The following is a 13,247-nucleotide window of genomic DNA, read 5'->3' as shown; positions in this document are numbered from 1 at the left end:
ATATATATATATATATATATATATATATATATATATATATATATATAATTTAAATAATAAGCCTCTTAAATGTTTTGGATAGCACAAAAAACAACCAAATTATGGTAGCGTGGAAACTAATAATGGGATCATACAAAATGACTAACCAAAATGAAGGAATGGCTGCAGACTGACAAAATCAAAATGTTGATAAAAATAATGCCAAACTTAAGTTTCAGAAAACACATTTGAAGACCTGAAAATATACATTAGTCAGATTAATCTCAGACAACAGGAAATGTAATCAGAAAAATTATCCTAGGAAAAAAAAGGTTTTGAGTGCCAAAGGGTTCACCTCCTAAAAGCTTTTACAAATGGGTTCTGTTAAACTTGTAGGGGGAGCTAATATGCAGTGTCTGCTTCAAAATAGCGATGAATGCTTCCCAACATAAAAGCGTAAACTCGTTAAAAGCATTAAGAAATGTTCTTTTGCAATTGCATGCACACTTGCGAATGTGTACCTGAAAATGACACATGAATGCTGTAGTTGACAATGTTGTGTCACAGTGCCACTCAGAATAAATGTGCATGTGTTCTCATAATGTGCAGACTGTGGGTGGGACATCTCTGAATTTAGTATGTCACCCCAATTATTCTTTGTCCAATGTGCTCCAGGGAAACCAAAGAACTTAGATCTCCTCAAATGGAAAGGTGACTTCAGTATTATTTGTAATTTCTCAGGGTGTACAACATTGGTTTCTTCTTGTTGTTGTTGTCATTGTGTTTCATTTTGTTTTAACAGGACCCCTATACCATTCCATTCAAGAGCAAGTAAGGTGCTCAAATTTGCTTTTGTAAATCAGACACTGAATCATAGTCTGCTGGAACAGACATCTGGGAATTTGCCTTATTAGCTTCTCAAAGTGATTCTTATGCACTTGGCCATTTGAGAACTATTGTCATAGATATTATCTATATCTCATTAAACTGGAATTACCAATACCAAAAGCTGATTAAAAATAGGTTGAAAGAAAAATATCCACACATCAGATTCATCAGAGCAAAAATACAAGTATCATAAACAAGATTTCAGCCAATAAAAAAAAAGATGAGCACATGGAACTCATTCACAGAAAGCAACAGTGTTTCAAATATTATTGTATTAAAATGATTTGTAATATTAGTAGGAAGGAGGCCAAATTTCTCAATACAATCCAACAGGCCTTTCACGAGACGCTTCTATCTCCTTCTGCTTCCTCAACTTTTACCACTTAGAGGGCCATATTTTGAGTAAATGGTTTTATTCTCCTCCTTTCTATGTTTGTTATAATGCCTCACTCAAATATGTTCTTTCATGCTGTCTCTCTCTCTCTCTCTACACACACACACACACACACACACACACACACCAAAACAAAAACAAAATTAGACTTCATTATAAGTACCATGAAGGCAAACAAGGCTTCCCAGACTTTATACATTTCTTTCCACATCAGGTTAGGTGTCCTACTGCCATGTACATTAGAATAAACTATGTGTATCTCTAACATTACATGTAAAGCATTGTATTGTAATGCTATATTTATGTCAAGGTCTTCTCAAAGAAATCAGGTATGTTCAGGTCGCATGACTATACTCAAAGCACAGTCCTTGGAACAGAATTTATATGCATTAAATATATTTGAATGTTGAATAAAGAATGTCAATGGGAGCCAAATTTGTTCCACATGGGGCCATATGCATACTCTGGATGAATTTTTCATTTTCCTCCTGGTGGTTATAGTGCATGGAGCACTTAGCTTGTGCTTCTGTTAAGATCGGAACTATTATGGGCTTTAAATAACAGCCTTTGCACAACAGGAAAGTAAACTGGCTGGCCACAATTTAAAGCAAACTTGTTCAGTGGATTTAAAAACATTTATCAAATCAGTTCAATTGACATGAATACATTTCTTTTAAATATGCACTTTAAGGTGAAGGTTTATTATTGTTTGCAAAAAGGATCACAGAAATGTTTGGCCGTATCTAACAAAAATGTGATAGCTCCTCACTTATTAAATTGTTAATTGGAAGTGAAAGATGACTGAATTGATTGATTTCCATTTTCTTTTTTAATTTATTTTTATTTATTTTTTTAAATCAAAGCATAATTTTTACTTATTCACACAGGGGTTATAAACACATAAAGGCAGGATGTGGGGAAGGGGATGACACCAGAGCATGGATGTTCAGGGAGAGTGCAGATATCTTTTGGAACAGAGAATCGGCTGGGAGAAGGTTCAGGGGACAGGTCACTGTGACTCTGCCTATGATTCACTTGTCCTTATCTAAGTTGGTATTGTCTGCCAAGGCTACCGATTTACAAGGTCTATGACTACTCAGGTTGGTTTCCATTTTCTAATCAAGGTGTTTAGAATCATAGCAATATTAGTCTCTTCTGTCACTTAAGGTAGAATCAGAATATGACACTTCTAGTGCCTTTCTTCAAAAATGACAGCATTAATACACCTTTCATTCATAAAAATGGTCATTTAATTATGGGTCCAGAATGCAGAGAAACCTGTAGATACAGCAGGAGTCAAAAATCTTTACAAAGACAGTAAAATTTTCCCTGTTAGTTTGGGAAGTGGCAATAATGATTACCATCCTAATTGCCTTTTGAAATTGAGTTTTATCACATGTATACATATGTCTAAATAACATTTATATTTGGTTCTTTAACTCCCTAAATGTTTAAGGTTCTAATGTGTTTTTATTGGTTAGAGTTGTATACAATGGTATTCTATCATGCATATAATACACAGTAACTTCCAAATATACAACCAAAATAACTTAATGAGAAATTCTGAGTACATAGTTCTACCTGAAGATCCAGCTATACCACTCCTGGACATATACTCAAAAGATGCCCCACCATAGCACAAGGACACATGGTCCACTATGTTCTAGCAGCCTTTTCTACATGTAGTCATAGTTACTGTGAATGCACAGTACATTATTCTGTCATATTTCAAGAATGGTTTCTAATGCAGCCAACCACTGCTTCTGGATTTTGTAGTCATTTTGTTTCTCTTTTTTATTAGATCTCCAAACGTTGGAGAAAGGAATTATGTCAGAGATGTCTCCTTTTGAGAACTACACTCCACAATTTCTAATTCTCTGCATGCTGACTAGTTAGAGTTCTTTTTATTAAACACAATCAACTGCAAAATAAGGCTTCTTCTTAGGATCAAGAGATGCAGTAATCTACAGTTGAGAAGGAGGGATATAAAAGGCTTCTGTGAAAGTCCCAACTCCTAACAAAGTAACAGCCTAGACAGATAGCCATCAAAGAGAATTCTTTTAAAATGTGACAAGAATATTGAAGTAAAATTTCAGAACCAAAATTGCAAGTGGGAAAGGATTCAGTTTTCTTTAAGGGGCTGGCAACCAAGAGTTTGAACATGCTCCAGTGAGCAACACAAATTGAACTTCTTTTACTCCTCCTCCTCCTCCTCCTCCTCCTCCTCCTCCTCCTCCTCCTCCTCCTCTTCCTTCAACTCCCACTTCTTCGTCTTCCTTTTGAAGAAAGGTTACAAGGATGGACTATGGACCTGGGAGAACTGGGACGTGATGGCAATTAGGCTTTATGATGTGAAATTCCCAAATAATCAATAAAATATTATGTACAAAGTTAATGCCATGTCTCTTTGGCAGAATAATTGTTTTCTGCTCTGCTTTACTACCTATGACCTCAACAGCCATAGATTTTCGACTCAGTATAATATATGTGTTCCATTTTGTGAGGCAAGCCTTAAATCCAATCAGGAAGCAATTGGTTCCTTCTGTAACATTTATAGCACTAATTTGTCTTGTCAGTGTGGTTCACAATATTCACAACATGATAAAGTTGTTTACTTTTCACTACTAGTTTTGTACTAGAACCTTCTAAACACTATGAAAGCTAGCCAGTATGGATGAAACTTCGAAGTGTGTACCAGCTTGATTTCTATGTGTCCTATGATTGAAGTATATGGTCTTTTCAACAATCGGATCTTACCATCATGTTTTGGAGTGCGATCAAGAAGAAGAATAATAGCTTGTAAGTTTTAAGGGATTCTATGGGAGACCATTGAACAACAATTTAAAAAGTAGTACTCTATACTTGTCACTGTTTTGTTGTTGTTTGGTTTGGTTTTCTTAGGTTGAAGACAATTTTACCAAAATTTTAAAGAAAAACAAGCAGCAAGCTGTAAATATCACCAGTTAGCCTAAGAAAGAGAATGTAAGAGAGAAAAAATTCCATGCCATTTAAGCAAGAAGGATGTCAGACAAATGGCAAACAAGTACCATATAGCGGAAAGGGAAGCTTTAGAAAAAAAGTATGGAGGCCCAAAATGTCAGGGTAGACCAAAGTTTTAGAGAAACATGCTTAACAAATAGATAAAAGAAACAAAGGAATTTGTCTTTATCTGAATCACTTAGAAAATCAAGCAGATGTATGAAGCTTCATAGCAGAGATTCTGGACAGGCAAAGGACATTACTTCATTAGAAGACTAATTAATTCACTTGCATATTTAGTGTAACTTAAGATGAACTCACTTTTCAGGGGGTGATCCCTTGGCCAGGTTATTGATCCTGTTTAATTAGAATGCTAGGTCTCCTCCAAGGCCAGATGTTATATTCTCTTGAAAAGAACTCTTTCCTTAATGGTTCTTTGTCATTCAACATTTCTCCCTCTCAGGAGACATTCCTAAAATCACTTAGCTCAGAGCTCCCAAACACTTTTGTCAACTCTGGCCTCTGCCAAGAATGAGACTGCCTACAGTATCAAGGAAATTTCTGGGTATTAACTAATTTAAAAATGGTTAGAATTCTTGGGAGTCTTTTAAGCCTAAACTGCCCAGCTAGTTTCTGTACCCACCGCCTCTACCACCCACACCCTGTGAAGATGTAATTCTGTCATTATGGATTGATGTAAATAATGATCAGGCATTTGTCTAGCTTAATCAATATGTTGGATGTCACAGTCACAGTACCCCTCTAGTGGGCTTCTCTAGAAGACACAAAACTACTTCAGCAGTTTTATGTGAATAACTGTCATATGTAAGGAGAAAAATGAGACCTTAATTGGTGCCTGGAAAGAGATGTGAGGGAGAATCAAGGGCTAGGTTTATTAACATTATGTGTCCCATGGAAGGAACTGGGAGAAGCCAAAATAGTGGATATATTTTTTAAATGTCCAAATTGAAAAGAAGTTAATTAGAATCTCTAGATGGGGTTTTTCTTTTGGATTCTAAGGCTGGACTCAAGAGTTATGAACCCAGGATCTGCTTTGGAAATTTTTGATAGCTGCTGGACTGGCTAGACTCACAATGTAAACTCCCTTACAGAAGGCTTCTAGAGAAGAATAGAGCAACGTTTAGGCTTCATTTGATTTTTAGGTTGTAACAATAATATCTCTCTTAGTTGCAGTGATAAATTGAGTCAAGGTCATAATGCCTAATGTCTGGACAGCATTTGCTTTATCATGAAGAAAATCATTAGCCTGAAACAGTTGTCCAATAATATTCCATATGGACTTACGACTAATGTCTGGGTGTGTGATCACTTGAAGCGTTAAACAAACATATCAATCATTTTACTCTTTAACTTATACTACCCTGTTAGGTGTTTAAGGCCTTGCAGGTGGTCAAAATTAACCATGTTCTTTTTAATATCAAGGCCAGTTGAAAATCTGGTCCACAGGGATCATTAGAGCTTGAGAGTAGCCTCTGACTCCTTTAGCTTTTGTTTTTCACTATTTGTTCCATCTGCGTGAAGATAAGTTAAAAGCCATGCATGATGCAGGTGGCTTTGTTTGGAAACACTGAGGCTTTCCTCCCCTTGGTGTGGACTCTCCAATTTCTAGAATAAACATTTGTTTGAGTTCACCTGTGAGGTCTCCATAGCATCCCTGAACAACAGAACAGGTTACTATGGCCACTTAGAAGACATTTTGAGAGATGCCCTACAGTTCTCTCTAGGACCTAGTTGAAGACTTCCAGCTACTGTTATTGAACACCCAAAAGTCATCACAAATATCTGATACTTTTAACTACTATGCAATATTTAGATAAAGCCTCTATATGCTCAAAAGTGGCTTGTTTCTCCAGTGAGACTCCCTTGGAGAAAATTAAGTTTTCAATTTCAAGTGGGTATCGTCAGAGATAGCTTCTAAGTTGTGGATGGGGGCATCACTTTTCCTTTCTGTTCTAGTTGCCCAACTGGTACACACCCATGCAGGCAATGAGCATGCTGCCTCAGTCTCTGTGAGTTCATATGTTTCTATTGTGTCTAGGAGAACTATATACTTTGGTGTCTTCCATCTTCTATGATTATTATAATCTGTTTGCCATTTCTTATGCAAAGTTCTCTGAGCCCTAGGGGAATGGTTCAGTGACTTCCCTTTATGGCTGAGTGTTCCAAGTTCTCTCACTCTATGTATAATGTCTGGTGGTGGATCTCTGTATTTGGTCTCATCTGTGGCAAGAAGCTTCTCTGGTGATGGCTAAGCAAGGCACTGACCTACAATTATGGCAGAGTGTCATTAAGAGTCATTTAATTGTTATGTTCCTTTAGTAGAACAGGAGTATTTAGTTTTCTACCAGATCCCTGACTTATATAGTTTAGGTTCATGGCCAGTCAAGAAGCACTGGATATGGGTTCTATCCAATGGAGTGGGCATTAATTCAAATCAAGTATTGGTTGGTTACTCCTATATCTCTTGTGCCAATACTGTAGCAGCATATCTGGTAGGCATGTCACCATTCTAGGTCAAAAGGGTTTTATTTGGATTAGTGATTACCTTTCTCCTTTGGTGTCATGTAGACTACCTTTCAGTACCATGAACACCATGAACATATGAACTCACAGTCTGTAGGGGTGAAGGATCTGGATACTCACCAGTTTGACTTCATAGTGTTCAGAGAGTTGTATAGATACTGTCTTCAGCAATGAAGCTTTACAGTTAGTTTGCAGAGGGCTATCAATCATCTTGGCAATATCCTGGGTTTTTTACCCATTCCAATAGGATCCCTTTGGCCAAAAAGTCAATTAGCTATAAGCCATTCCTAGTACTGGAAGGCTCATTTGATGAGAGATGTACAATTCATGCTGTCTCCACCATTATTTGGAAATTTTATTTAAATTGCCATGATATATGCATATATTAAAAGAAGATTCTACTATATTAGGTTTCTATTTGACCACTCAAGTACCCCTTAAATTCAGTTGTCCCTCCTCATATAGCTTCCCTTGATCTCCCTTTTCCTCTTGTTCCCTGTTTGATTCTCCCACTCTAGTCCCTCCATCCATCCATGATTATCTATTTCTTCTGGTTCCTAAGGAGATCCATCCCTCTTCCCTAGTCCCTTAATCTTTACCCAATCTCTGTGGTTATACAGATTGTACTGTGCTTGTTAATGATTGAAGAGATATCATCCATACAGAAGCAAGTATATATATATTATATATTATATGTTATATGTTATATGTTATATGTTATATGTTATGCGTTATGCGTTATATGTTACATGTTACATGTTATATGTTATATGTTGTGTTATATTATATATTATATATTATACATTATACATTATACATTATATATTATATATTACATATTATATTTATATTATATATTATAAATTTGTCTTTCTGAGTCTGAGTTACTTCACAGAAGAAGAACTTTTCTAGTTCCGTCCACTTACTTGTGAATTTCAAGATTCCATTCTTAATGGTTAAGTAATATTCCATTGGACAGATATACTATACTTTTATCTATTCATGTATTGATTGACATATAGGATGTTTCCAATTTCTAGGTATTATTAATAGGAAAGCAATGAACTTGTTTCAGCAAGTGTCTCTGTAATAGGATGAAGAGTCCTTTGGGTATATAGATAGATCTTGAAGTATATCAGTTTCCAACTTTTTGATGAACATTGATTTCCATAGTGAATATACAAATTTACTATCCTACAAGAAATTGGTAGATAAATTTTCCTCACAATCCACACTGTTGCCCAAATGAGCTGTAATTTGTTTTTATTGATCTTAGCCTTTCTGACAGGTGTAAATGAAATCTAAGAGTAGTTTTGATTTGCATCTTCCTTATGATGATAAACATTTCTTTTAAGTGTTTCTCAGATAATTGAGTGTTTACTTTCAGAAATTCTGTTTAGACCTGTACCCCAGGTTTTATTTAGGTTGTTTTCTTAATGTTCAATATTTTGAGTTCTTTGTACATTTCGGATATTTGCCCTATATCAGGTGTGTACTTGGAAAAATATTTTCCCATTCTGTAGCCTGCTACTTTGTCACAATGGTGATGTCATTTTCAATATAGAAGCTTTTGAGATTCATAAAGTCCCATTTATTGTTGTTCTTTCTGCAAATGCTATCAGTATGCTATTAGGAAATTTTTTCCTTTGCCAGTGCATGCAAGACTGTTCTCAACTTTTTCTTCTACCAGGTTCGGTGTATCTAGTGCTATGTTAAGGTCTTTGATCCATTTCGAGTTGAGATTTGTGTAGGGCTATTGGTAAGGAACCATCTGCATTCTTCTATACGCAGTCATCTACTGTGACTAGCCCTATTTGTTGAAGATGTTATTTTTTTTCTAGTGTGCAATTCTGGATAGATTATCAAAAACCAGGTGTACATAAGTATGTAAGCTTATGCCCGGGCCATCAAATAAATTCCATTCATCAACATGCCTGTTTTTGTGCCAACATCAAACTGTTTTTATTGCTATAAATCTATAGTATAATCTGAGATCAGGGATGGTGATAAATCCAGCTGTTTTTTATTATTCAGATTTTAGCAGTCTTGCTTTTGTAGTGGTGTGGGAAAATGTTTCCATATGAAACTGAAAATGGTCCTTTAAAGTTCTGGAAAGAATTGTGTTGGAATTTTGACAGGAATTGTAGTGGGTCTGTAGGTTGCTTTTGGTAAGGTAGCCATTTTACCAATATTAAAACTACCAATCCTTGAGCATGAGAGAGCTTTCTATCTTCTGATAGATTCTTCAATATCATGATGCTTTTATCATAAAGGTCTTTCACTTGCTTAGTTGGAGTTACCACAAGATATTTTATATTATTTATGAACCATGTTACTTTCCTGATTATTTTCTGAGTCCATTTGTCATTTGTTGATAGGATGGTTGGTGTGTGTGTGTGTGTGTGTGTGTGTGTGTGTGTGTGAATTTTGTATCATATTACCTCGCAGTTTTTTTTTAACAGTTGTAGGAGTTTCCTCGTGGAATTTTTAGGGTTGCTTATGTATACTATCATATCATCTGCAAATAGTGATATTCTGACTTCTTACTTTACAACTCATATCACTTTGATCTCCTTCAGTTGTCTTATTCTTTAGATAAGATTCAAGTGCTACATTGAATAGGTATGAAGAAAGCGGATGGCCATGTCTTGTTTCTGATTTTAATGGAAATGCAATGAGAATCTTTCCATTTAAGTTAATGTTGCCTGGGCTTGGTGTAAATTGATTTTATATTTAGATATGTCCATTTTTTCCTGTAACCTCTCTAGAACTTTAGCATAAATGGATTTTGGATTTTGTCCATGGCCTTTTCTGCATGTAATAAGATAATCATGTAATTTTGTTATTCAGTTTGTTTATATGGTGGATTACATTTATTGGTTTACATATGCTGAGCCATTCCTGAAGCTTTGGGATGGAGCCTAATTGATAATGGAGGCTGATCTCTTTAATGTGTTTTCGATTTTGGTTTGCAAGTATTTTATTGAGAAATTTTGCATTTATATTTATAAAAGACATTGGTCTGTAATTCTCTGTGTGCGGTTTGTGTATCACGATAACTGTGGCCTCATAAATGAATTGGCAATGTTTCTTCTATTTTGTGAAATAATTGGAGGAGTATTGGCATTAGCACTTCTTTGAAAGTCTAATAGAATTCTGCACCAAACCATCTTGTTCTGGTTTGGTTGGGTTGGTTAGGTTGGGAGTCTTTTAATGACTGCTTCTATTTCACCAGGGGTTATACGCCTATTTAAAATGTCTGGTCTTGATTTAACCTTGGTTCTTGGTAACTATCAAGAAAGTTATCCATTTCTTCTAGAGTTTCTAACTTGATGAAGTACAGTTTTTAAAAAGTATATCCTTATGATTCTCTGGATTAACTCAATGCCTGCTGTTATATCCCCTCTTCCATCTCTAATTTTGTTAATTTGTGTGTTCTCACTCTACCTTTACTTGATTTGTATAAGAGTGTATTCATCTTGTTGATTTTCTCCAAAACTCAATTCTTTGTTTTATTGACTTTTTGTCTTGTTTGTTTGTTTGTTTTTATTTTATTTTATTTTATTTTATTTTATTTTATTTTATTTTATTTTATTTTATTTAGTTCAGGCCCAAGTTTGATTACTTCCTGCTGTCTACTCATTTTGGATGTGATTTCTTCTTTTTATTCTACAGTTTTCAGGTGTGCTGTTAAGAGACTGGTATGAGAGCCCTCCATTTTTTAACTAGGCTCTTGGTGCTATAAAATTGTCTCTGAGAATCACCTTCATTGTGTCCCATAAAAGGAAGTATGTTGTTTATTCATTTTCATTCAATTCTAGGTCTTTAATTTCTATCTTGACCCATTTTTCATTCACTAGAGACCTGTTCAATTTTCATGAATTTGTAACCTTTCTGTTGTTTCCAATACCCAGCTTTAATCCAAGATGCTCAGATAAGATACAGGATATTATTTTGATTTTCTTTGATTTGTATCTTTTGACAATTACTTTTTATTCAAGCATTTGGTTAATTTGGGAGAAAGTTTCATGAGATTCAGAGAAGGTATGTTCCCTTGTATTTGGCTGAAATGTTCAGTAAATATATGTTATGTTCATTTGGTTTATAATTTCAGTTTTTTCTAGCATTTCTTTTTTTTCAGGATCACATGTCTACTGGTGAGAATGGGTTATTGACATCTCCTATTATAAGAGCATGAGAGTCAATATATGATTAAACTGTAGTAGTATTTGCTTTACAAACTTTGGTGTCCTGAGTTTGGAGCATAGATGTCAAATATTGAAATATTCTCTTGGTGGATATTTCCGTTTATGAGTACATAACATCTTGTATCTCTTCTGATTAGTTTTGGTTTAAAGTCTATTTTGTCAGATATTAAAATGACTGTATCAGTTTATTTCTTAGATCTACATGATTGGAATATCTTTTTCCAAGAGGCAATGAGAAGAGTCAACACTAGGTTTTCACGCACACTGTTTGTCTATGTCTTTTTATTAAGGAATTGGGGCCATTGATTTTGGCAAATATCAATGAGCATTGTTTGTTGGTTCTTGATAATATATTGTTATTGTTTGTTGTGGTAGTAGTATTTGTGTATGTGTGTATGTGTGTGTGTGTGTGTGTGTGTGTGTGTGTGTCTGTGTGTACACGCGCATGTTTCACCCTTTTGATTTGGTGATCCAGGATTATTTATTCTGCATATATTCTTGGATATGGTTAATCATTTAGGTTGGAGTTTTCCTTCTAGTACCTTTTGTAGAGTGGGATTTGTAGATAGATGTCACTTGAACTTGGTTTTATCATGGAATATCTTAATTTTTATATCTATTGTGTGCACATTTTGCTGGATATTGTAGTCTGGGTTGGCATCTATGGTCTCCTAGAGTCTGTATTACATCTTTCCATTTCCTACTGGTTTTTAGTGTCTCCACTGAGAAGTCAGGTGTAATTTTAATAGGTCTCCCTTTATATATGACTTGGCCTTTTGCCCTTGCAGCTTTTAATATTCATTTTGTTATTGTTGTTGTTATTGTTGTTGTTGTCATTGTTGTTTTTGTTGTTGTCATTGTTGTTTCTCTGAATGTTTAGTATTTTGATCATTATGTGCCAAGAGGACTTTCTCTTCTGGTCCAGTTTATTTATTGTTCTGTATGTTCTTCCACCTTGAGAGGCATCTCCTTCCTTAAGTTAGGAAATTTTTTTTCAATGAATTTGTTGACAATATTTTCTAGGTCATTGACTTGGTATTGTTCTTCTTCCCCTGATCCTATTATTCTTATTTTTAATCTTTTCAGAGTCTCCCAGATATGTTGCATGTTTTATGTTAACAAGTTTTTAGATTTAATATTTTTTGCTGATGTATCCTTTTCTTCTCTTATATCTTGCATCTCTTATATTCTATTGATGAGCTTGCCTCTCAAGTCCCTGTTAGAGTTCGGAAAGTTTGCATTTCCAGATTTCTCTCAGTCTGGCTTTTCTTTATTGATTTTATTTCCACTTCCAGATCTTGAACTATTTTATAAATTTCCTTTTACTGTTTTTTTGTTTCCATAGGTTTCCCTACAGGATTTGTTAATTTTCTCTTTAAGAACTTCTATCATATTTATAAAGGCTATTTTACAGTCTTTTTCTTCTGTTTCAGCAATGTTGCAATACTCAGAGCCTACTCTGTTAGGGTTGCTGGGCTCTAGTAGGGATACACTTCTGGCTATTACTGTGTGTTTTTTTAATTGGGTATTTTCTTCATTTATGTTTCAAATGTTATCCCCTTTCCCGCCCCCCAACGCCCCCCTCTACCATTCACCCCTCCCTTTGCTTCTCTGATGGTGTTCTGCTACCTACCCACCCACTCCTGCCTCCCTACCCTGGCAATCCCCCTGGAAATTGAGCCATCACAGGTTTTAACACTGATGCCTAGGCATCTGGGTTTAGGAAGATTATAATTCTAGTTCCTGATATCTGGTTTTATTTTTCTTTATATAGATGTTATGTTTCTTGGTTTCTGTTGACATCTCTGGTTCTTGGCATGGTTTGGTATCTGTATATTGCCTGGTAGAAAATTTTTCTGGGTTCCCAGGGAGGGTGTGCTAGAATTAAGGGCAAGTGTAAAACATTGAGAGTTGGTACAGGAAGTTGGAAGAGGAAGATACATGAGATGGCCATGGGGAGCAGAGCAACAGATGGGCTGCTGAAGAGCTAAGGATGAGACTCTTGGATTGGATTTGGATGGGAGGAGGGACAGGTGAATACCTGCAGTTAGCCTCCCTCTTTCCCTGGTCTGATTGGATGCTGAACCCTTAAAAGATATCTCTCACACATTTTTATTTCCTCTTTTGAGTAACTTCCATTTAGCCCCATGTCCCAAGTTTTAATTGCATATTTTTTCTTCTTACGTAGTTAAAAAAATTACTTATTTGTGTGTGTGTGTGTGTGTGTGTGTGTGTGTGTGTGTGTGTGTGTGTGT

This window comes from Grammomys surdaster, unplaced genomic scaffold, assembly GCF_004785775.1.
Source record: "Grammomys surdaster isolate TR1022 unplaced genomic scaffold, NIH_TR_1.0 147, whole genome shotgun sequence".
Taxonomy (NCBI): domain Eukaryota; kingdom Metazoa; phylum Chordata; class Mammalia; order Rodentia; family Muridae; genus Grammomys; species Grammomys surdaster.
Note: the sequence above shows the minus strand (reverse complement) of the source record.